We start from the raw sequence: 24159 nt of genomic DNA on the forward strand, positions 1-24159 counted from the left end.
GAGGGTGGGAGGGACGGAGATGCAAGAGGGAGGAGATATGGGGATATATGTATATGTATAGCTGATTCACTTTGTTATAAAGCAGAAACTAACACACCATTGTAAAGCAATTATACTCCAATAAAGATGTTAAAAAAAAAATAAAATAAAATCTGCCCAAGTGTGGGATCCCTCTAGACACAGTGAAGGAATGGCCGCACGGCAAGACACCGTAGAAGGATCCACGTGCTGGGCATCTAGTTTGTCTAGTGGTTAGAGAGCACTTCCCGTGCTGCCACCATCACATCTACCCTCCTGCTTACGTCGGACCTGTGGCTTTACTTTTCGTTCCTCTGTCCCTCTCCATTTTCTGTGAACTGGTAGTTAGATTTAGAGGTCGACCTCACTCAGGTTAGATATTCTATTTTTTCAGCAAGAATAGTTCAGAAGATGTGCCTAGTAAGTGTTGTCTCCCTTTTGTGATCTTAGCGGTCACCGATGATCATTGCTTCCTTTGGGGAGAGCCAGACCTCTTACCCTCTTTGCTGTTGCCTCTTCTATAAATAGTAACAAAACCTTCACAATCCTGGCCAGAGCCGGCATAGCCTAGAGAAAAAAGGATTATGCACATGCGTTCTTCTGTCTACCTGCGCCTGCATCCCCACATCCGTATCGTTGTCAAGATGAGTTATTTCTGTGCTGTTGCAAGAGAAGGCCTAGGTGATCTTCTTAGGCAGCACTGTTGGATGCTGGCCTGAGGAGGGCAGGTAAGAGGAAGTGCAGGATCTGCAAGGAGCAAGTGTAGTGTAAACATTTACCCCCCCAGAGAATAAGCATATTATCCTGTATGCTTTATTTTCATGCTGTGTGTCTGTACTGGGCCTCCTGGGGGATAAAACCAAATCCTTCCATCTACACTTCCCAGCGAGGTGGGGCTGGGAGAGGTGGAGAGCAGCACGGCTGTGAATGTAGGGATCTTAACATAAGGCATTTGCTTTCACTGGCCCCTGTGCCAGCCCAGCTTGGGGACCCAGGTGAAGCGTCTTTGTTGCTCTCACGTTATGAAAGTCCATAAATACAATTTGGTGGAGCTCATACAGGACTAAACTAGTTTGCAAGCTAAATCACCTGTAATGTCTTGATGGAGATTTCCTTCAGCAGAGATGGAACAAACTCCTTTGCTGAGGTGGAAGAACCAGGTATTACAGAGTCTTAAACTGTTTACACTTCGGAAAGCATTTCTATTGCCTTCACAAGTTAAAAGGTCCTATATTTTTATCGGATTATTTCCTATGGTTTCGGAATTATCCTCTGAAAGAAGCCTGGATTTTTCTGCTGTATAATTTCTCTGAAACAAAACCTCCCAAGGCAGTTAGAGGATTGACTTTTGACAAATAGCTATGAGGGTTGGAAGAAACCTAGAGATGCCTTTCAGGGAAACATTGAAATCCTCCAGAGAAAGAAAAGATTCTACTTAAAGACCCTTTAGCACACCGGAAACCCTTGGGATTTTTCATTCTATTAGTTTGTACATATGATACTGCTTTTTTTTTTTGTATGTAAAAATGGTTATTGGCTATTTCATACTGTTCAGCCTCTCTAATTTAAAGCCATGTTCAGCAGCCATCCTTGGATCCAAGCTCTTATGAGTGTGAAATTAAGAGGGAGTACAGTCAAGTAAAAATTGTTACAAATGGGTGAGGAAATGTACTCTACTGGAAAAGAAAATTATAATATCCTGATTTAAACCACAGCCCTATATATGATCTTCTGAGTGTCTGTTCCCTCACTGAGAGTGTTATGTATGGCATACCCATTCCTTAAGGTTCTTAGAATGTTAATTGGGAGATGATTTTGTTCCTTTGTGCATGAATGTCTCCCTGCAACTAGGAGAAGATTTAGATTCCACGGAGTACCTTGACAGTGCTGAAGGAAGCAAGAAAATTGAGGCTGGGACTCTGCCTGGTGGAGCTTAGACTCCTGAGCCTTGGTGGGGGTCACTACTGAGCAGATTTGGATATTTGACTTTATTATTTTTTTCCAGAGATAATAGGGCAGGGGCATATGAGTCTTACTTTTATATATATATATATATATATATATATATATATATATATATTTTTTTTTTTTTTTTGCGGTACGCGGGCCTCTCACTGTTGTGGCCTCTCCCGTTGCAGAGCACAGGCTCCGGATGCACAGGCTCAGCGGCCATGGCTCACGGGCCCAGCCGCTCCGCGGCATGTGGGATCCTCCCGGACCGGGGCACGAACCCACGTCCCCAGCATCGGCAGGTGGACTCTCAAGCACTGCGCCACCAGGGAAGCCCAAGTCTAATTTATATAATTTTTGAGACTAGGTGTTACTTTTTAAAAGGTCAGTTTATGAATTTATAATGCAATATCTAACTTCTTGATGAATTGGATGTTTGGGTCAGCTGACCAATGCATTCCTGTTTGAGAATCTCACTTAGAAATATAGTAAATATAGTTGAAGTTTTGTTGGATGGTTTTAAAAGTATATTTTCTTCCAGCTCTGCTATTCTCTGGAATCAGTTTTCTCCACTAAATAGAAATACTTGTCAAGTAGACAATCTATTTTAATTAGAGCGAGTTTGAGAAGACCATTTCTGTCACCCACAGTGTCAGCAAAACACCACTAAATTTCTTTATTTTCTCCTCCTTTTATATTTAAGGTACTCCTCTGCTTATATCATTTGACCACCAAACTGTTTCATTCCAACACGCTTTACATGTTGTGAGTCTCAAAGGTTTCAGATTTACCAGAAGGTAAATTCCTTGAGGGCAAGAGCTGTACTTCAGGAAAGCAGGTGTGCACTGGAAGAGGCATGCGTTTTAAGGAAGAGAGGCCTGGGTTCAAACTGTGGATACTTTTGACCACAATTTATGTGTCTGTGACCTGGGAGAGTTGTTTAATTACTCTGAGCCTCAATTCTTTAACCTGTAAAAATATGAGTAATAATACCTAACTCCAGGGTTTCATGGAGATTGAGTGATGTAGCTATGAAAGCACTTTGGGCTGAATACCTAGTACCACGTGCTGAGTAAAGGCTGACCTCTTTGCCTGTCTTGTCTTAATCTTCTTTGTAAGGCATCGCACATAATAGGCCCTCAGGACGCACTGGGTAATTGATTTCATATTAGGGGGGCCTTTCCTTGATGATGCAGCGTGAGATCCTTTTGTTGGTGGCAAATTATCTCCAAAGCACATTGTAGGTTGGGTTGCCTCGGGGAAGTCATCTTGCGAATCAGTGCTTGTCAATATTTTGTATGTAATATAAAAGCTACCATGAGAGGAAAGGAAAAGCTCATTTATTTTTCTGAGAAGGGCTGTGATTGTTATGCTGTCATTGCTGGCCAATTTTACAGGCTTAAAAATTATAGTGGTCCTTGCTGGGACTCCCTGTGCCGCCTCAGCAGCTGAGTGGCTCAGCAGCGGATCACTAATTCCAACCATCTTCTGCGGATTCTGGTTAGTTTACATCAGAGGATGGCCTTTTTTCATGTAGCCTTTGTTTGAGGGTTACTTTTATGGGCTTGTAGTACTTTATGCGTTGAGTTCACCACTCAGTGCTAGCATACTTTTATTATTTATTTGTTTGTTTCTTATATTTTTGAGTTTTAAGAGGTTTTTTTTTTTAAAAAAAAAAATATGTTCTGTGTACCATCCCTTTATGAGATGTGTGATTTGCAGACATTTTCTCCAATTGTTAGCATACTCTTAAATGGTTGGAGCCAATGAAACCTTTTTGAAATAAATCTGTCTTGGGCAGTAGACGGCAATTTCTCTGCGAGTCATAGGTGGTTGCAAATCTGATCTAAGTTCACTTTTACTTGTGTGTGGATCCTTTGCTCAAACTTTATAAAGCTAAGAAGTTAAAAAAAATTTTAAAGCCTCTGTGAAGATAAAAAATGCAAGATAATATGTGCTTGCAATCGCTTTACCAAGGTTTCAGAAGACATAAAAACAAAACAACCAAGAAGTTTCTTTGTCAAAGGTCTGGAAAATACAACTTTTGGATAGATTTTTGGGAGACCTGTTTTGCATTAAAATACCAAATAAAACAAAATGATGGATTGTTTTGGCACCATTTAGGTTGGGCTTATGTGATGAGAACTGTACATAAAAGACAGCCAGTTATTGTCATAGTTGACAGATTTTTGGGTACCGTCTACTTGTTCAGTACAGTAAAGTCCCAGGGGTGAGGAACTTTTCCAAAATTCTTATGGCAGGAACCATGCAAACTTCAGCTGTAACACACTGACATTATCTTCCCAGTTCTATAGCTGTCTGTACGTTGTGGTCTTGCCTGGCACACCAGATTAGTTCCTGTGACTTTCTGTATGAGTATTATCATTATTGATGTGGCTTCATTTTATTTTTCCCAAGTCTGTAAGTTGCCTTAAAGTATTGGTCAGATTTTAACAGGAGACGGGTGTAGAGGTTTTCAAGTGGAGCAAATAGCGCAGGCAAGAAAATGAGGCGGAGCGTGTCCTAGGAAAAGCCAGGTGATTTGTTTAACTAGAGTATAGGTGTTCTCTAGGGGGTTTCTGAGAAAGAATACTGGAAAGGTATTTGGGGGGACATATGTGGAAGGCTTTGAGTGCCAGAATAAGGAATAGGTACTTAATTTTTGGCAATGTGGATCAATTTTAATCTGATGAAACACATGTTGGAAAACTCCTGAGGAGGCCAGTGATCTAGAGGAGAGGTGATGAGGTTTGAATTGGGGGGAAGTGATGACAGGAAGCACACGGAGACACATTGCCCTCATTCTGCCACATTACACTTAATGCACTTGTAACACACTGTGACATACGTCACCAAATGGATCTGTGTGCCTGTTAATAGAAAGAATGGAGGACTGACATTAAGTCCAAGGTTAAATGAGGAATAAATGTGTTCAATAAATATCCATGTGTATTAGGTCGCTGGGAGGAGAGATTGCCACCACAAATTTACATACCTGTGTGGAGTTTTAAGTGAAAGTTGATTATTAAAGTCAATCAAAACCTAATGTACACGCTGCTATAGGTAGCATAGATAACCAGCAAGGACCTACTGTATAGCACAGGGAACTCTGCTCAATATTCTGTAATAACTTAATTGGGGAAAGAATTTGAAAAAGAATAGATACATGTATATGTATAACTGAATCACTTTGCTGCACACCTGAAACGAATACAACATTGTTAATCAACTATACTCCAATTAAGAAAAAAAACCCTAATGACACTTTATTTCAGCACTTCACAGTTTTTAACATTTATTCCCCTTTTTACCTCATTTGATCTTTAGAAGGGTTTGGTAAAGTAACTCCTAGGGTCTTCATTTTTTTTTCTAGAGTCTTCATTTTATAGAAACTGAGGCATAAAGAGGGGAAAAGCCTTGCTCAGAGTATAAAGGTGGCAGAAATCAGACACTAAATCCATGCTTCTGGGGCCCAGGTCCATTTCCCGCCATTTTTTTCTCCCGCCTCAGCAGTCCTTGATGACCCATTAATTTGCCATTTAATGCATTTGTTTGTGGATGTGCGCTGTTCATCATTTTAATCAAAATAAGGTTAAAAATCCCCCAGACCTCTTTGTTGTCTACTTCAGCTTCTACGGGCAGTGTGAGAATTGCATTATGAGTCACTTGTTCATGGTCCTTGGCACTGAGTGAAGGAGAGAATGTAGACATGTTTGGATTAAACATATTTGAATGAACCCGCATAGCACTTCCAACGACAGGTCAGAACCTTTAAGCACTGAATAAATGTTAGTTGATGAGCAACGTTCCTGGGAATAAGAAAGATGCTTAGGAATGTGCCTTAAATGGAACATCAAATGATCCCCTAGTGGCTCCAGATTCACTGTGCTTTTCTAAGTGCCTCGTTTATGGCCAGGCCCAGGGGAGACCTTAGCTCCTTGAGTTTTATTGTTGGTAATATTTGATATATTATTTGAAGTAAATTGAAAGCATTCCTTGAAATGCTTCTTTCTAGTCTCTTCCATCTTTTTACGCAAAATATAATTCTCAGTTTACTTTTCAGATTAATCCCTGACTTTCAGCTGAGTTCATAGAAACAAGATTTAAGATTTATCAATGAGGCGCCTATAGGAAACTCCTGATAAGTACTTGATTTTGATGGTGAGATCCTGGACTTCTATCCTGAGCCTAGGCCAGCATCTGGTGCCATAATGGAGGGTTTTGGGAGGGAGTTGAGTCTGTTTTTAATGTGGGAGGTATGTTGGCATTTGTGGCCAGAGGGAGGACTGTGACAGTTTTAAAACATGGCTGCAAATTCATTGAGAGGAGGGGTCTCGTCCCCTCTCTTTGGATCTGGACAGACTTAAGACTGCTTTGAAAAACAGAGTGTGAAAGAAGTGATGCTGTGAGACTTCCAAGGCTAGGTGTTGTAAGAACAGGCAGTTTTGGCTTTGTTGACTGCAACACTTGCTCTGGAACCCTGAACTGCCAAGCAAGAGGTGACCACTCTGCAGCTATCATCCTGGAGAGGCTTCTCCTAAGTGTTCTGGTTGACAGTTACTGCTGAGTTCAGCCTTCCAGCTGTCCCTGCCAAGATGCAAGACATGGAAGTTAAGCAGACAAGCCCAGCTGCTATTTGGACACCAAAGAATTACCTACATCGATACACATGCAACAGAAGAATCACCCAGCTGAGCCTTGCCCAAATCACAGACCCACAAAATCGTGAGAAACAATAAAATGGTTGTTCCGAGGTACTTCCCCAGACTTTATTTCATTCAGGAAATAGGTATTGAGTAACTTCTAGATGCCCAGCCCTGTGTTGGGTATAGCGGTAAAATCCAAAGATACAGACAGTCTTTGTCTTCCAGGAAACAAGATTATTTGTGAGGCAATTGGTGAGAAGTTAAATAGCAAACAAGAAGTTAAACACCACTAGAAGAAATGCAATGTGCTAATGCGGGCTAAATGTGGGCCATGTTTTTTTTTTTTTTTTTTTTGCGGTACGCGGGCCTCTCACTGTTGTGGCCTCTCCTGTTGCGGAGCACAGGCTCCGGACCCGCAGGCCCAGCGGCCATGGCTCACGGGCCCAGCCGCTCCATGGCATGCAGGATCCTCCCAGACCGGGGCACGAACCCGTGTTCCCTGCATCAGCAGGCGGACTCTCAACCACTGAGCCACCAGGGAAGCCCCCTGGGCCATGTTTTAATGAGCTTAGAAGGGTGGGTTATACCAAGGGTCACTGAGTTTGATCTTATTATCTTTTAATTCTGTTATGCATGGGCAGAAAATCTATATTGGTTCTAATGAAAGTTATGAATGGAAAGGATCTTGGACCCTTGAATGCATATTCAACAAACACATATTTACTGGGAACGAGTGAGGAAGGTGCGAAAGTATATGATGTGGTCATACAGCTTGCTGAGGGCCCCAGAATTTCCCACAGACTTGTTTTCACATGTTGCTGGAGTTTAGGCCCAGGGCCACAAGACTCCAGAGACATGCCTTTGACTCCTGTGCTACGCTGCCTGCTAAGAAAAATGAAGGTGGACTCCTAATGGATGCTTTACACGGGGACATGAAAATTGATAAAGAGCTTCTTAGAATATAATGCCCATGACTACTCTAAGTATCAAAAAGTGATCTTAGCTGATTGAAGTAGAAAAGAAAATTCTTAAAAAGATACTGAACGGCTCACAGACTTCCAGAAAAATCCTAGGCTTGGAGGCCACGTATCCAGGAGCAATGCCCCGAATCATACTGTGGGCTGGACCCACTAAAGACACTTCTTTGCTGCTAACCACACCACTGGCCTCACTGACATGGGTCCTGTTATTTGAGCCCCTGCTCTGGCTGCCTCTGGGATGAGGATCCAGCCACACACGGTCCACGTGCATGCTGCATGCTACCTACTTCCTCCCGACACAGCACCAGATGGTGATTCCAAGTCTGGGGCAGGTGATTCAACTGGCAGAGCCTATGCCATGATGTGCTAGTCGGGGAGACTCAGAAAGCAAACACCTGGCACTTTTACCTTCTATGATAATCAGGGACATTAGATGCTGGGAGACCCAAGAATGACAAATTCCACAGCTGCCCTTTTGGTTATTTTGGTCCCTTCATACTGCTCTCCTGTTTCTCTTCTGTTAAGCAGCATCTATCCATGCTTCAGGGTTCAGCTTTTATCCCATTTCCTCTATGAAATTTTCTCTGATGCCTCTAGGTTTGGGTTTTATTCCTCTTCTGAACCTCTACATTAGTTACAGCCAGAATGAGTGGTGAAAACCTAAGATTTAAGAGTTGACTTCATATCATTAGACCTGAACCTCATTGTCCCAATGAACTGTTGCAAGTAGAATAGTATTGGGTGGCCCTTTCGAATCGTTAGTAGAGAAATATCTAGTCTGTATGGATAGCTTCCTCTCCTTCCACTCAGCGGACTCCCCTTGTTCTCTTTATCTTTGGTCTTTACCTAATAATCAACACTGTCTGGTGTTGTTGCTAATATTTTGTGTTATTTTCTTGTCTCCTTCACTAGGAGGAATTCCCACTGAAGGTAGCAACTATATCTAGTAGTTCTTCTGTGATGTCCATAATATGGAACAAATAGTATATGCTTAGTGATTGGTTGGGAATAAATATGCCTGAAAAATGCAGCATTTTGTGGCACTTGTGGGTCCTTTCATCCAGTAGGTATTCACTCGATGTTAGAATACCTCATTTCCAGAAATAGTAATAAAACTTCCTCCCATTCCTGTAAAATTTTCCCTTCAAGCAAGGAATGACAATGGAATATTTTATTATAGGACTGAAGATCCTCTTAGGAACATTAAGTCCATGGCCCTCAAAGTAAAGAATAGCCTATACGTATCTATGCACAAAAGTTGACTGCATCATCCTTTAATATACTTTTCAACAGACTGATTTCAATGGGAGTGAGGAGGAAGCTTTCAATACTGAGTGGTTTACCCATCAGACTTGTCTTGGTAGAGGTATATACCTATTCTAAGAATTGATTTCTATGGTAGAAATTATTTGAAAAACTAATACCTAATTGCTCAGAAAAATGTGCATAATGTATATTTTCTATTATGACTTTCTTTCAAAGAAAAAAAGTCCTTAAATGATAAATCATTGTTTTAGTGATTTGGGGGATGTCCATAACCCTTAGATAAAATCTCCCTGTGTGCTGCAGTTAAATAATTTCCAATCAGACTTATTAATTTAGATTGGCCACTACCAACTTTTCTATTACAATATTCTAAGCGTCTTGTTGACTCACCTGAGGAGGTGAAGGTACAGAGCTGCATCTTTTGTAGGTTTAAATCTCATAAGCCCTTTTCAAAAGAACTATTTTTTCCATATGAGATTTCAATTTATTTAAAAATATTTATTAAACAGTTTGAGGGAAAATATTTGCAATTCACATATCTGATAAAAGACTAATATCCAGACTATAAAAAGAATTCTCAAAACCCAATAATAAGAAAACAAAGAACCCTCCAAAAATGAATAGTATTTCAATAGACATTTCACCAAAGATGTATGGCTATCACATAAACACATTAGAAGATGTTCAACATTTTTAGTCTCTAGGGGAATGCAAATTTAAACCACAATGAGATGCCACCACACATCTGTTAAAATGGTGAAAAGAGAAAGAAAGAGACAATATCAAGTGTTGGTGAGGATGTGGAGAAACTAGAATTCATATATAGCTGTTGAGATTGTGAAATGAAATAGTCACTTTGTCAAATAGCCAGGCCGTTTCTTATAAAGTAAAACAGACGCTTCCCATACGACCCAGCAATCCTATTTCTAATTATTTATCCAGATGAAATAAAAACTATGTTCACACAAAAACCGTAATGTGCATGCTTGTAGCTGCTGTATTTACATACAACGGCCCCAAACTAGAAGCAACCCAATGTCCCTCAGCTGGTGAATGGGTAAAAAATGTGGTATATTCATCAATGGAATACTCTTCAGCAATCGAGAGGAATGAACGGCCACAGTAATAACGTGGAAGAATCTCAGATGCGTTATGCTAAGTGAGAGAAGCCATACTCAAAAGGCTGCAACTGTGTTGTTTCATTTGTGGGCCTGCAGAAACCGTATAGAAACAGAAAAGTGGTTTCCAGGGGCTGGGAATGAGGGGAGGAGTTGACTACACGGGGAACAGGAAAGTTTTGGGGGCAATGGAGTTTCTCTGTACCTTGATTGTGGTGGTTACATGACTGTATGCATTTACCAAAACTGCATGATAGAACCATACACTAAAAAGGGTGAAGTTTACATATGTCAGTTGTACCTAAATTCAAAACCGAAAAATTATTTAGTTTCATCCTAGGACTGAGATAACTGCTAAACACCGAGAATGAAGAGATCAGTAAGATCAGTCTGGCTGAAGGAGGTTGGATGGACACAGTTAAATACAAGTTAGAGCAGGATTTTTTAAGTGGAGGTATAAGAGTGCTCGGGTAGCACACAGAAGATTGCAATAAACTCTAATAGTGTCTGTGTGTGTGCTCGTCTTTGAGGATGGGAGCTTGTAAGCGGGGAGGGCCTTGCAGAGGAAGCTACAGGTGATGGATGGGGAAAAAAAGTTCCCCAGGAAGACTGGTTGAATGAGGGAGAGGGAGTAGGTCAAGTACATCCAAATCACAGTGACTGATGGAAACAGAGTAAATGAGGAGTGATCCAAAAAATATAGGGAAAGGCAAGTGTGAGTTTTTAATAAAGAAACCAGTTCCATTTTGTTTATCCAAAGGAGAAGAAAAACAAATATTATTGGAAACATGCAAGCTGTGTTTTCTCTTAGCTGCAGCTGCTAACCATACAGGCTTCCTGGCAGAGAGCAGGTTATCCATCCTGTGACTATGTGGACACACCCTACGTTAGCCCCCAGGCAAAGAGATAATAATAGTATGCACGCGGGCAGCCAGCGCTCTGGAAGGGTTTATGAGGAGGAAGTCCGCAATTACATATTTCTGGGTAAACATTAACCAAGATTGAAACCCAGATTTGAAGAAAAATAACAGGCTGGAATCTTCAGACATATTCTGTAGCTGTTCTGTGGATTGAAAACAGTAGTCAGACGCTGCTGACGCTTAAAGCTAAGGTGAAATATTGAGAAGACAGTACGTACGACGTGGTAAGAAACCTTGATCACACCTGCCCGCGGCACGTGCTCTAGAACACATCTGAATGGTGAGAAACTATTTACATTCATTACAACAAAGCCAAGGCCACAACACGGGATCTATTGTTCACCTCAGAGCGATGACCGAATCTATTTATCCGTGTGGTTTAAGAGCCCACCGCTGTGCACCGAGAGGCCTCCTCTTGGCAACATTGCTAAGAGCATCTCAATCACTGTTACTACCATCTGAACAATTTTGGTTCCACGCTGTGGTTTTGTAATTTCCATTTTTAAAACTTCTTTGGCTGAGCCATGATGTGCCCAGTCTAGGTTGGGCATCCTTAAAATGAAACTGTTAAGCTAAAATTAGCTTGACATCAAGATGGCGCATGTTCATTTTCCTTATATTTATAGTTGACCACAGTCATTATACAGAAGGCATCTAGTCTTTACCGTGCACTCTAGAGAACAGGAGGGGCCGTGACAGTAACCAAAAAAAGAACTAAAAGTTTTTTCCAGAGGCAGATGGTGGTAACTACTGCCTGAACGGGTGTCTGCATCTTAGTGAGGTCAGCCGTGTGGGGAGGACTTTTCATTACACAGCTGTTTACTCTTCACTTATTTTGCAGTTAATCAAGAGTGATGGGACCTTTTCTAAAAGTTTTGCTTGGGGGCCCAGAATTTAACTTACGTCACCGCAGAGGAAGTGTTATGTAACAACACTTCCTCTTAGACTTTCTTCACCAAGTAACTTGCCTACTGCCCCATCCAAGAGGCGAAGATAAATTAAACTAATGTGATGTAGAGAAAAGAGTTTTTGACTAAAGACAGGAGATCCGAATTTTAGTTCACTTTCCATGTCTAGCTAGTTGTGTGGTTTGGGCCTTAATTTCATCAGACAAATTCAGAGGGTTGGACGAAGATTCTTCCGGTTCAAAATTCTGATATTTTCCAACTCTTCTGAGAGAAGGACGAGAGTTTTTTGAATGTCAAATGGAACAACTGCAGAGGAAAGAAGAAAACCTTCTATTCACCCCATAAAATCAATATTTAGATTTTTTTTGAATTCCAGAATATCATGTGGAAAGTTACTACACCTCAGGGATAAGATTTCTTGCGAGAGAATGTACATTATCCTTGGCTTTGTGTTGCATTTGACTTTGATATTCTAAGCAATATATTTTTGTTTGTTTTGTATTATTCTGGTTCTGCTATCAGCTATCATTCATTTGACTGGGACAGGTTAGTTAAGGCAGAAGTGCAAGCCTTTCTGATCATAGGCTGAACTGTATATCATATTTCATCCTGGATTTTACTAGTTCAGTTTTCAAAGTAACAGCCTTTAGGTATGTCATAGAGGGATGCTTAATGGGTTATGTCAAGCAGCCCATCTAAAATGAGAATGAAAGTTTACTTACAATCCTGCTGTTTACTTCTAATGCATTTTAAGAACATTTTTAGCATTGCCTTTCCCTCAATATTCATTACATTGTGGTTACTAAGGAAGAAAAATCTATGGCGCCCTATGTCCTGTTCTTCTGTGACTAACCCCAGATATGGAGGGGAGGCAAACAAGGAGATCAGGGCCTTGGACACAGGGGGAGGTTGAAAGTGAGACTGACGGACTTACAAGACACCAAATTCTAAAGAACACTTTTATGTTGTGACTTGTACATGAAAACACTTTGTGACAATTACCACTTATTTAATGACTCCTAAGGGATCTTTTAGGTTGAGAGTTGTAGGACTTTTTCTGCTAAAGGGCCAGATAGTATGTTGTTATGCCTTGTGGGTCATGAGATTTCTGTCCCAACTACTCAGCTCTGCCTTTGTAGCATGAAAGCAACCATAAATGATATGTGAGCGAATAGGTGTGCTGTGTTCCAATAAAATTTTATTTAGAAAAATAGGCCATGGGCTAGATTTGGAGCCATACTTTCCTGAGCCCTGATCTAAATTATTGGGATCACCCACATCGTTATCAATAACAAACATCTTGCACCTCTATTATGCAATTTATGGTAGAGTTAGTGTTGCAGTTGAGAAGGAAGGCTGAGCACCTGTGGCCCACAACTCGGTATCAACTCACCCATCAGAAAAAGACCAGTTTTTAAAGGAGAAAACTAATAATGTATAGTAATGAAGATCAAAACAGATTCTCTTTTGATTCTGCAGGTGTACCTTTAGCTGTACCTAAAATTTTAAAAGTATCTGCAGGAATTGATACCTTTTCAATTATTATGTACCTTTCCCTTTTGTATTACTCTATATCCCGCCCAAATTATGAAATTAAAATCAAACTCCTGAGTACTTCTGAGTATTCAAGCTCTCTTTTGGAGACATCCAGCTGGTCCTACAGCATGTTTTAAAAATTTTGAGATGTCAGGTGACAAACATTCTAAGCTATGCCACGACTCTTTCTTATGGTTGATGTTGAAATGACTAATGCAGGCATAGCAAAGGGGTTTCATGGAAACTGTTGAGGATTCTGGGAATGTTTGGCCTCAGCAGAAAAGAGCAACTTGATGAATTAGTAATGTCTGCTGTAGGTGTGTGAGGGGGAAGTAATTGTGCACACAGTAAGTTTGCTTGAGGTACAATCTTGTGGCAAGTGTTTTGATCTTGTAGAAGAGGAAAAAATCCTTTCCTCCACCCTTTTAAGTTTAGTGAATGGGGCCTGTGAATTAAACTGACAGAAGACAGGTTAACAGGAGAAAAGGTCCATTTTGCATGCACATGGGAGCTTCACAGAAAAGAAGTGAAAACCCATAGAGGTGGTTAGGCTTGGGAGATTAAACATCATTTAACAAAGGGCAGTAAATTGTGGAAAGTAATGACAAAGGAGAAGGGATTTGGGCTTCTAGGGGGCGGTAAATTGTAAGAAGGTAAATATATGGGGGAAACTAATGGAAGATAAGAGTTATTTTAATAAGGCTTGTTATGCAGACTCAAGGGTGCCATCTTCAGTGACTGAGAAATTCTCCTCTTCCTGGCACGGGAGAGGGGAAGGAGGACAACTTCGCAAATACAAATTGATGCTCTGCTGTTAGGAAATAAGGGGGAGGGCAGAGAGGTTCCTCCTTGTCTGTTGTTTCTTAATTGTGTTCAGCACAAAATAATCCTTATGCCAAAGTGGGCTGTTTTGGGGTGGCATATTCTCATCCTCTTTATCTGAAATAAAGATGATGTTACCTTAAGAGCTATTGTGAGAATGGAATGAGATGGTGTCTCTGAAAGCACTTTGAGAACTGTAAAGCATTCTACAAGTGTAAGGGTTTATTCCCATATTTTAGGTTGCATTTTCCCCTTCAAACTGAAATCTCAGTTTCATATAAATTCACGATGAAATTGACCCAGTTGAAGGAAATGGAATGGAGATGAGAAAAAAAACCCTTTATGTATCTTTCCAAAAATGCACCAATTCTTGTACTGTCAATAAACAGCAGAGGAAGATAGGAATGGAACTAATTATGTGCAAACATCCCTTGACTCCTTTACTTCCCATCTGAATTTAATTCTAAAAAAAGAGACCCTGATGGATTCCTGCTTTCAGGTATAATTACCTCAAAATTGACTGACTTTTAAAGCACACACGACACTTTTTAGCTTTAATTAGAGTAAATTGGTGGAATTTATTTGACCGGTAGTTTTGGGGATGGTTGGAGGCTGAGAATATACTTAGCATATCATTTCCTGCTGATGCTAAGATTTAGCCCCATCAGAGAATTCTATATTTAGGATAAAATCACTTAAGAAATGTAACCCAATCATTGTTATGACCATGAAATAATCAGTCCAGTCAGGGAGAGATGCTCTGAGAAAAAAAAATTGCCGCTGACAACAGCAGAAACCAAAAATCCACAAAAGTTTTATTTAAACAACCTTGAAGTTTTTCTTGATTTAATAATGTAAAAATTCTTTTGCCTTGCTATGACATTTTTTGACATTGATAACAGGAACACCAAAAAGAAATGCAGTATATGAGAAGTGTCTTAGACCAACTCCAAAAGTATGAATAAATACATATTCATTCGTCTGAGTGTCTCTTATGATTGTTTCAAATTTCTCCATATTTGTGGCTATTTCTTCTTCTTTCTAATTTTGTTAACTTTCTTTTTTTCTGGGTTAGGCCAGCTAATGGCTTGTTATTTCATTAATTATTTCAAGGAATCAGTTATTAGATTTATTTATCACTAGTACTCTTATTTTTTAGTATTGTAAAATTAACCAATTTAATTTCCCTAATTCACTTTTTTCATCCTTTTTACACTTCCTTAATTTTATTTTGTTGTTCTTTATCTAGTATATTGACTTGAACGCTCAATTTATTTTTATTCTTTCTTATTTAACAATGTGTTTATGATTGTGGTTTAAACCCTAAGAGTTTTAGGTTGTTACATATGTTTTAGTATGTAATGTATTCCATTATTATTTTGTAGATATTTTGAAATTTTAGTTTTGTTTTTTTCTTTGACCCAAGTGTTGATTCAAAGTAAATTTCTTAATTTCTATGAGATCTAATTTTTTTCTTCTTCCTGTCCTTCTTTTCTTTTTCTCCTTTTCCTCCTCTTTATTTATAGTTTAATATCACTGGAGGTCACAGTCAGATTATGTATTCTGTGCTATTTCTATTTCTTTTTGGTTTGATTTATGGTCAGAATTTTATAAATGTCCCATAAATTCTTGTAAAGCAGATGTATTTTTTAAAAATTAGGATAGTAATTTCTATATATCTATTATGTTCATGTTCATCAGTTATCTAATTGACATCCAACATGCTTAATTATTTTTTCTCTAATTGAGTTTCCGTGGACTAAAATTGTGATTTAAAGTCCCCTAATCTTATATTTTGGTCTATTTTTCTTTGCATTTTTCATGGTCTCTATATGAATTTAAAATAACTATTTTGTGCATCTAAACTATACTCTCATTGTCGATTGTATTCTTTATCATAAAGTTTTCTCTTTGTTTTGCTTAACATGTTTGATTGAATTTAATCTTACCTAGTACTGATACTGTGACCAACATTTATGATTGTATTACGAATGCAATAATTATAAATTAGATGAGCAAAGAAAACCACAGCTCCTTTATTTTCCACACCTGAGCTAATTTTCTTCATAGGCCATTTACCCTGCTAGAAAGGAAGGAAACCAGAACTTTGTTAATTAATGGTATCCCAGGCCCCTTGCTTACTCATGCTCTTTTGGGTAAATGCGCAGGTTTCTCGGATGCCCCTCGCCTCTCCCTGCGTGTCCTCGAGGCGGCATCTTGGTGTAAGAGGCTGTTTTATGGAACGTGGCAGGATCCGTCACCATTCTCCGGATCCTTATTGGTCTGTGTTGCAAGGGTCTGATGAGGTAGGACTGGTCCTCTCTGGGCTTTTGGGGGTGCTGGCATTGGGGTGAGAAGTTTTCATATTCCGTGGCCTCTACTTTTTCTGATGCTCCATCTCTGTTGTTCCATCTCTGTTGCTCCACTGGCCTGTCTAGCTCTTCTGGGTCCCCTACTAGGGGACATAGGAACATCTTGGTCCTTGCGAGCTATATGCAGACTTCGAGGAAACACCACCATCCTAGGCTGCTGGGCCCAGCCCCGCCCACCGTCCCCCGCTCAATCAGTCATGTTGCCAATTTTCCCATGTCATGTTGACATGGCACTAGGCAATGAGGGGGGTGTTCCTAGAGGCCTGCAGCTTTCTGTAGGTCATGGCGGGGGAAGAGGGCTGCTAGCCCTGGTGTTTACAGCTTTCCTCGTACTTATTAGAATGCTTTTATAGCCTTATCCCTTTTTAATGTCCATTTTAGAAATTTTGACTCTCTGAGTTGCTTTGTGCTTTAAGTCAGAGATAAATCTAAAGCAGAGTTGTAAAGAAAAGTACCGTGTAACCTGAACATCTTTTTCCTTTAATAAGTATATTTACCTCAATGACCGGTGTTGCTGAACCATTAGCACATCCTGTTGATTTTATCTTCCAAACCTATCCCAACACCATCTAGGCTGTCTCCACCACTACCATCCTAATATAAGCTACCTTCTTTTTTGTTTGTTTTGTTTGGGTCTGAAGCAAGAGCCTCCAGATTTATCTTCCTGATTCTAATCTACAGAGCAGCCAGAGTGATTATTTAAAAATATGAATGAGATCACGTGAGTCTGCAAGACTCAACAAAGACATCTCTTTACACTTGAAATAAAATTCCGATTCTCTCCCTGATTCTACACGGGCTCTGTTCTCTAGCCAACACCTACCTCTGCAGCATCATCTCCTGCCCCTTTCCTCCTCGCTGATCACACTCCAGCCAAACCACACTGACATTCTTCTGCTCTGGAACTAGACAAGCTCCTTCCTGCCTATGGCTCTGGGGCTAGTTTTCCCCATCTGTGGAATGCTCTTTCTCCAAGACTTCTTAAGGCTGGCTCCTCCCTGGTCTTGCTTTCAGTTGTCACGTCGTTAGAGTGTCTTCTGACCATCCAATCTAAGTAGTCTTCCAAAGATATTTAATCACACTCCCCTTTTTATGTTCTTTACCGTACATTTACTACCTGATTACTCTTTTGATACATTTCTTTATTGGTCTCAAGCAGTGAGATGTAAGCTGCATGAGAGTAGGAATATGTCTGTCAGTTATCACTAGTAATAATACTAATAATATCAGCAAAATAATATGGCATCTATTATGATCCTTCAGTCTAGTCCTGTTCTGAGCCCTTTCCGAATATTAGGTCTTTAATCATCCTTATAATCTCATGAGGTACTGTTGTTATCCTCTCTTTATAGTTGAAAGCACTGAGACACAGAGAATTTCAGTGACTTATCCAAGGTCACATGGCTATTAAATGATAAAGTTGGGATTTGAACCTCGGCAAAGACTCTGCACTGCTGTGCAGTCTCAGGAGTTAAAAGATCCCAATAAGGCAGAGACACTCCTCTTGAATACTCAGTAGTTGGAAAGATAGGCAAGTGAAAGAAAAACCACAATAAAGCCTGATAAGTTTTATATTCCAGGCATCAAAGGGGGGCTAGGAAATCATATACGTGGGACATCTTCTTTTATTAAAATGCATTAGAAAATTCTGAAATACCTTCATTCGTGTGTTTGTTGGGTCATCTACATTTGCTTACAAAGGTATCCGGCATCGTTCCTGTAGAAACGGGGAGGTAGCAAGATGAAACGCTTTCCAGTATAAAACATACTGCAAAACAGAAGTCTGTAAGACTGGACTCTTTTTCCAAAATGATTTTGATATTGCTTTCCTATTCCTTGACCCTGGCTAAGAGAGAGATGTTTTAGAAGATGAAAGGGGATTTTAGGGACGTAAAGACAGTGTGGCCAACCATCAGGATATTTGCCTGCTTTGAAGAAACCATTTTGAAATAATGAGGCATAATTAATGTCAGTGTTTAGGATTATGTGAAAGTTTGCCAAGATACCTGGTGCAATTCTAATGGCCAGAAATGACAGCTCGATCACAGGTATGCCAAGTAGCCATCCCATGCCTCGATGAATTTAGCAGTAAAATGAGATTAACTGTACATGTCAAGTAATAAATTAGCCTACGATCACCACCAAGAATGGCCAGCCTTCATTTCGTGCCAGGAGCTAGTCTAAGGGCCTTGCAGTTTATTGAATCCTCACTGCAAACCTGGTGAGGTAGGTATTATTATCCTCCCTGGCTTACTGATGAGGAGGTTGAGGCCCAGAGAGGTTAAACCATTTGCTGAATATCACACAGCTACGGTGTGTGAATCTGAACCCAACCATAGCGTTGTGTCACTAAAACAAGCAAATAATCACCACAGTGGAGTGGCTCCTACTGGCCTGGTGCAGCGCTAGGCACTTTCATATGTTTAACCCCGTGAAGGAAGTGTTGTGCTCGTACTACAGGTCAAGAAACTGAGACTCAGATAGGGTTAGGGAATTTTCCCAAGGGTATGTGAAACCAGGCCTGTCTGGATCCAGAGTCTATCCCCGCTAGTAACTCATTAAACTCTCTAAACCAGAAGGCGGAGTACTGTTTCCCTTTCCAGGATTGCCTTCCCCACCCCTGTTCTCCTTTGGTACTTTCCTCTCACTCTTTGTGCTGTTATGATACATGGTTCAACAATGTGCATAATATAAAACGTGGCAACATTTTCTGAGCCCAGATTAGGTGCTGGGCGTTGTGCTAAAAGTTGTTTCCCTTTAATTACCTCCTTTAATCCTCCCAGCAACCAAATATCACAGGTACTCTTCTCAGCACCATTTTATATACGAGGCCACTGAAGGTGAGAGGGATGCCCTTGCAGCTGTTTCGTAAAGAGTCTGGTGATGCAGTTTTCCTGTGAGAAAATGGAGCATTTTAAAGTCACACTGCATTCCCCTGCCCCGGGAATAAATCAGCCAGCTTCAGAATGCTTTTAGTTCCTGAACCTTAAAAAACACGCAATCCTGTTTTAAAATTTGTTTTTGTTTTTTTGGAAGCAGGGTGGTTTGGAGGTGCATTCTTTGCGGTGTGTTTCTTGAAAAGTGCCATTGGGCTAATCTGGTTAATTCTGGCCGCTTCCTCTTCCCCTGTCTTTCTGTGGCTCTGTCTTCTGTTCTCAGGACGGCCACCGTTGGCTTGTGTCTACTGAAGGAACAAGTGGATGGGGGGTTGGGGGTGGTGGTGGGGGGGGGGGCAGGGTGCTGGGGCCCTGGGAAACTCATTTGCATACTTCTTGTTACAAAGGCCGACCACATCCTGGTTAAGACAATGTGCTGCCTGATAAACAGACTGCATCCCCCAGTGTCTGCCTGGAGCTCTGCCAGCGTGTGGTCCGCCTTTGTCACAAGGTGCTGTTTATTCTGCCTGGAAGTCCAAGGACAGGACAACCCAGCTAAATGAACCTTTTATTCCTCCCATTCTCTGGCAGGAATTCCTTGGGTCAAAAATATTTATTAATATTAGATTAAGGGAGAGGCATCCAGAATTCGCCAAAGAAGCTTCCCTCGCACTGTGGAAAACCTATAAAAGGTTTTGACCTTCCTTTCTGGCTATAAATGCTTTGGGAATTGGGGGAGCTAGGGAACTTGGAAGGTACAGTGCAAGCGCAACATAAAGATCAAGGTTTGCCAAGATTTTGTGTTGATAAATATTTATTTCCACATCTGTTTTCGATGTGCTCCCTTTCTCTTTTCCTTCCCCTCCCAACCCAACAACACCCAGACCAAAGGAAGTGGAGGCTTAAACAATTCATTGATGACTGCAGCACAGGTTGTTTAAGAATCTGGACAACAGAGTCCTAGTTTCTCCATTCTCCCTGCAATTTGGTAAATTAAAAAAAAAAAAGATTTTGAGATGCAGTCTCATTTATGGCAGTTAAGGTAAGAAATCTCGCTATGCGACCCTCTTATTGGTTTTTCTTTTTAACGCCCCTAAGAACAATTCAACATTTCCTGCTCTGCTTAAAGTGTTTTCAAATCTAAACATGGGACGTATTTTAAGATAGCTTTTAACCGCCAATTTTATTGGTGACTGTTATCACTGAAAGGAAGGTACTCTGTGATACCCAAGTTGTTTTAATAGTTTTAATCAATAATTCCTAGAAACAGACTTTGTCTTGGGAGTAGAATACGCAGCTATTTCCTTTCTGCACTTACAGTGACCTCTTAAATATATTACAGCCCCTCATCTGTAGCTAGTTCCACATGTGTAGTGAAGACTTTCAGTAAAGTATTGACCTTACCTCCTGGAGGTCTTCATGGAGGATGTGGCTTGAGAGGATGTTGCTTGAGACAACGTTGCAGAACAGTTTGGAAAAGATGCCAGGTGGCATTTTGAAGGATTACCACCACTTCTGATAAGGCCTCTCAAGAGATTTCTGGCAGCTGAAGAACAATAACGTGCTAGAGATTGATAATTTTGTGGTTTAGAAGCTAAATACTTGCACGTGGTGAATATCAAGGTTGACCGTGAAGATGAAAATTAGACCTAGATAGAACACCTTGTGAAGGATAGCCTATAGGGGAGACAGTTATCCGAACAACATCAACTTTTCTAGATGAGGAAAGATCACTAAACTTTAGTGAATGGTTTTTCCTTTTTTTACATCACACCAGTCCTCAAGATTCAGGGTCAGCTGCAGCTGGGAGTTTACCAAGGATGATAAGCTGATTTCTACTCCAAAGAGGCAGTTGTAAAAAGAGCAGCCTTGATCAAGGGGGCCTGTGACAGCGCCATGAGTTTTTGAATGAACACGCTTTCCTGTTTGTTGGCTGTGTGGCTTTGGGCATGTTTCTTAAACTATCTGAGCTTCAGTTTCCTCATCTGTAAAACAGAGATACGAATACCTACCTACTTTGCGGTATTTGGCTGTGAGCAGTAGATATTTGTAATATAACAAGGTCTGGCAAAACAGTCAGCCCTCAGCAAATACTATTTGTTTCCCTTCCTATCTCCCTCCCTTGCACTCCTTTGTTTGCACTTGCTTAACAGGTACTTGAGGGTGGGTGTTTACTTCTTTGAGTCTCATTTCTAAAATGAGAACTTAAATTTCTAGGACCCTCCTGCTTCTGAATTTGTATAGTACCGTGAAGTATGAAAGGAAATATTTGTAGTCCACTATCAGGAGTGTTAATCAACAAAGACCTGGTTTTTGCACGCTGAGATGCACCACCGTCAGACGGTGCTGGGATGATTCCTCCTTTGTTCTGTTTAGTAGCATCTTCATACTGAATTTCCTGGAATCTTGGAGTTTGGCCATTTTCACACTCTCTTTGGAATTGTTGAGGATTCAAGTTGTGGGATGGCGAGCTCTCTGTTGGTGGAATAGTTACATACTCTACAGCCCTTCTCCAGTTTCTGGTTTTGCTCTGGAAGACCTTTAGCATCACAGAGCTGAGGAGATCCCTGAAGGTAAGAAATAGGTATTTTAGTCTCTGTAATCATGGTGATCAACGGACTGCCAGGTAGGTAGTAGGTGCTGTCAGAGTTGTGAAATGAATAAATCAAGTTGATATCATTTATTGACCACCTACCTAAGCCAGAGGTGGTGCCAGAGCTTTATTTACAGGATTGTATTGATCACGATACAAATCAAGGACAAATCATGTAGCAATTTTTGTCTTATACTTTGGAAAGGTAGATGTAAGAAGGCTGTCCACTACCAGATTTCTTCACTCAGCTTTCCTGTGTCCTCAGCCCCAGGGAACTCCGATGACGTGTCACACCTTGATCTGATATTTGAAAGGACTCTTGGCATTTAGAATGCATGTATTTTATTCCTTCGATACCCAGTGCCACGGTGTGATCTCCTCTCGAAGATGTTTCACGTCCTGCTGCAGCTGTGGCCTGTTCTTGTAGGATCCTGTGTGCTTATGTCCTTTGTTGTCTCCAGAAGCCCCAGTTACCTCTGGACTATCTGAGGGACAGTGTTGTTATCTGGCTGGCAGCCTCTTGGAGATTTGATTGCTCTTTAGCATCTCTACCAGAGGGTGGAAGACGGAAAGCAAAAAATGCTGAGACTCAAACCAGTGCGTTTTGCTACTGGGTTACAGTTCTGGTAAATGACTGGACCAGAAGAGAACATTGAAGTTGTACGGTTTCCATAGCCGTTTGGCCCATTTCCCAAAGGTTTTGCTGGCCAGCGGGTTTGAGGCTAGGAAGTGGCTAGGGTGTGGTTTGTGGTTTCAGAGCTGGATGTTGCCTCTCTCCTCAGAAAAGATGGAATAAAGTCTATAGGTCATTCCTATGTTTGGAAAGCAGTTGACCAGATGTATACATATGGTTATCACTGGAACATCACATGCGGGGTTTGTGTGCCAGCAGTGTGGCTGGGTATAGAAGGTGGCATGAGGGCTGGTTGTGGTTGTTTTCATCCCAAGTTTTTTGACATCTGGGGCATGGGACAAAAGTATCTAGTTTTGGTTTGGCATTCTGTGACTATCCAGTGGGGTTATTTTTTCTTTCCTCCTCTTTTATGGGGTAGTTTAAGGTTTAGATTTTCTTTTTTTAACCACAGAATCTAATTTAATTGTGGTATTTAAAAAATTATTTTTTGTATATGCGCCCAGAGCTTTTTGGGTTATTGGTAAACTTTAAAAAAATACCACAGTGCATGTAAACATATATAATTTAAGAACCAGTCATGACTGAGGCCTATGACATCCTCTGGAAAATTCTTACTCGAGAGCAGTTCTAATTAACAAGATATTTTCTGGTTTCCTTGTTGCATGCTTTATTAATAATAATGCTGTTAGTCAGATAGAATCTTTTTTCCTCCTGGGATTTAATTTTTTCCTATTCCCTTTCTCAAGAAATAATTCTATTGCAATTATCTTTAATAAAAAAGTGGTAAACTTATGATAACAAACAACTAACATGATAGAGATAAGAACGATTGGATTCTTAAAAAGTAGGAATAGTGCAGATGTTCTTTTATAATAAACTCACTGAAAATGAACTACAGGGAAACCTCATTAAACTGCAATTGGTTTATGCAAAAGAATCTTACAATTTAAAGAATATGCTCTTACCCACATTAACTAGATTCCCTGACTATTGCTGTTGTTGCTGTTGTTTTTAAATAAGGATATTGGATAACTCGCTTGGCTATTCAGAACTGTTTTGTTTTTCCTGTCATATGAATTCCAGGTTAAGACAGTTTCATTCTTTTAAGTAGTGAGGAGACTAATGTCTGAGTGAAATGCTGATAAAATTTGCTGCATATTTCTAACTGTGCTTTGGACCACAGTGAACAAGAGTGGCTAGGCTGTGAAATTTTGGTATTCAGAGGAAATGGTGACCTGATTCTTTATTCTTCAACACGTCGGGGTCTAGGGAAGAAAACATTGTGCTGAGGAAAGATGAGATTGCAGCTCAGCACCAAGATTGCAGCTCAGCACCAAGATTGCAGCTCAGCTCTAAGATTGCAGCTCAGCTCTAAGACTGCAGCTGAGCTCTAAGATTGCAGCTCAGCACCAAGATTGCAGCTCAGCACTAAGATTGCAGCTCAGCACCAAGATTGCAGCTCAGCACCAAGACTGCAGCTCAGCTCTAAGACTGCAGCTCAGCACCAAGACTGCAGCTCA

The 24159-nt window shown here is 40.5% G+C and overlaps 1 long non-coding RNA gene across 1 annotated transcript in view; it reads left to right on the forward strand.

The window, feature by feature from the left end:
• Window positions 1–24159, forward strand: part of LOC309821586 — a 61176-nt gene that overhangs the window by 14216 nt on the left and 22801 nt on the right. The gene's annotated exons all lie outside the window — the stretch shown is intronic.

Source organism: Grampus griseus, assembly GCF_964374135.1.
Source record: "Grampus griseus genome assembly, chromosome: 4".
NCBI classification, from domain to species: Eukaryota; Metazoa; Chordata; class Mammalia; order Artiodactyla; family Delphinidae; genus Grampus; species Grampus griseus.